Source organism: Amphimedon queenslandica, unplaced genomic scaffold (genome assembly GCF_000090795.2).
Source record: "Amphimedon queenslandica unplaced genomic scaffold, v1.1 AMPQUscaffold_12891, whole genome shotgun sequence".
Taxonomy (NCBI): domain Eukaryota; kingdom Metazoa; phylum Porifera; class Demospongiae; order Haplosclerida; family Niphatidae; genus Amphimedon; species Amphimedon queenslandica.
In genome coordinates, this window is record NW_003546873.1 from 47912 (window position 1) to 50187 (window position 2276).

A 2276-nucleotide genomic window follows, 5' to 3' on the forward strand; every position below is an offset into this window, starting at 1 on the left:
TAAATGCAACTAATGATCACAACAATACATTTCCATATTGGAGGATGACGAGTAGCTCACACAACAGTATTGCTACCAGGTATTCATTCATTAGAAAGTGTCGAGGGAGTGAAAGACTAGGTCACAACAACTTTTGCTAATACAAAAACATTCACTAGTATCAAGATCTAATCCATTGATCTATTGCTCCTACACACACACTGTTGTACTTCTGAGAGTAAATGTAATTACATTATCACATTATTCAAACAAATACAGTGGGTGTGTGCAGAATCTATAATTAGATTATGTACAGTGTATGTGTGATCCTTGAATGTACATTTAAGGTATTACTACAACAAGTACACATTCATAGCCAATGATAGCTAGTCTAAGACAGTAGCTACGGTATGTCTCTGTTGTTAGTGGTTGTTCTCTTATTCTTCAGTAGCTCCTGCAGTGTCTCCTCTCATCAGTATTATGTGTCTGATGACTGCAGTTCAATTATTCAGTCACCTTGTAATCCTTTATCAGTGTATGCTGGGAATATGTCTCAATACAATAATACCATCTTCTACTTCATTGGAACTACTAGCATTAGCCATTATGTTGTTAATATGACTGCGGAGAATGTTACTCTATATGGACTGGATCAGTCTCCTAGTATTAACTGCAATGGAGTTTCTAAAACTAGCATTTTTGTACTTTCCAGTAATGATGTCACTATTTCTAACATATTGTTCAGTGATTGTTCACTGGAGATCCATACATCCAACAATATTACAATATCTAATAGCTCTTTCATTCAGTCAGAATCTGGCTCATTGCAGCTACATAATGCTTTTGATGTTAACATATCATCATCACTTTACAGTGGCTATAAAATAAACATTTACTATGAACCTCTTCCAGTATGTAGTGATGAATTACCCCATTACTCATTGATACTGACTAATGTTAACCTGACTCAGTTACCCGATGCTGGTAAAATGCAACTAGTAATCAACCATGGTAACTCATATAATGTATCAGTCATTTTTGATCATCTTTATTCTGCCCAATGGCTAATATTAGAATTATTTGAAAATATCTTTAATTTCTTTATCATCAAGTCATCATTTAGTAGTTCTGATCAAAGTGTCGGCTTTTGGATTATATTTGGTGAAAATTCAACTCCAACTAAATGCTCATATCCGGGTGTTATGTTAGCTCCAAATGTTGTGCTAATTGAGGAAAGTCAACTTTACAATAATTGGCATGGATTTCAAATTACTACTGAAAAATACTTGCCTGGAACAATGAACTGTCACATTATTATCAAATCATGTTTGATGCACAACAATGAAGCAGGGTTATTCATTGATGCAACATTTTTGAGATTCCTTAACATTGATATAATATCAATGATCGTACACCATCAATTTTCGGACACTTGTTTTAGGAAAACTATACATTGCCATCTCATGAAACTGCAAAGTATTATGGCAATAGTCATCCTTTATTTGCGTGACAAAACTTGTAGCTCTAGCAAGAGTGCATAGAAAGTTATAAGCTCTCAAAGCGTGGTGTCCGACAATACCAATGATCGGCCAAAATTCTCAATCTTCGGACTGTCATTTCTGAACGACAGCAAAGGATAGTTTTAGAAGGTCACTATGATAACTTTGTAGGCCTGTCTTTAAACTAACTATCACCATCCGGATCTTTTTGATAGCTGTCTTTTTGACAGAGATAATGGCCACTTAAAATGTGTCACCTGATCCCTCAATATACGGACAAATTTTACAAAAATATACAAAACTCATGATTTTACGGAGTTTTACTAATAAAATTCATAATTTTTGTATATTTTTGTAAAATTTGTCCGTATATTGAGGGATCAGGTGACACATTTTAAGTGGCCATTATCTCTGTCAAAAAGACAGCTATCAAAAAGATCCGGATGGTGATAGTTAGTTTAAAGACAGGCCTACAAAGTTATCATAGTGACCTTCTAAAACTATCCTTTGCTGTCGTTCAGAAATGACAGTCCGAAGATTGAGAATTTTGGCCGATCATTGGTATTGTCGGACACCACGCTTTGAGAGCTTATAACTTTCTATGCACTCTTGCTAGAGCTACAAGTTTTGTCACGCAAATAAAGGATGACTATTGCCATAATACTTTGCAGTTTCATGAGATGGCAATGTATAGTTTTCCTAAAACAAGTGTCCGAAAATTGATGGTGTACGATCATTGATAATGTACTCTAGACACTGAACTTATTAGAAATGGAGGAAACAAGATAATGAACAGTA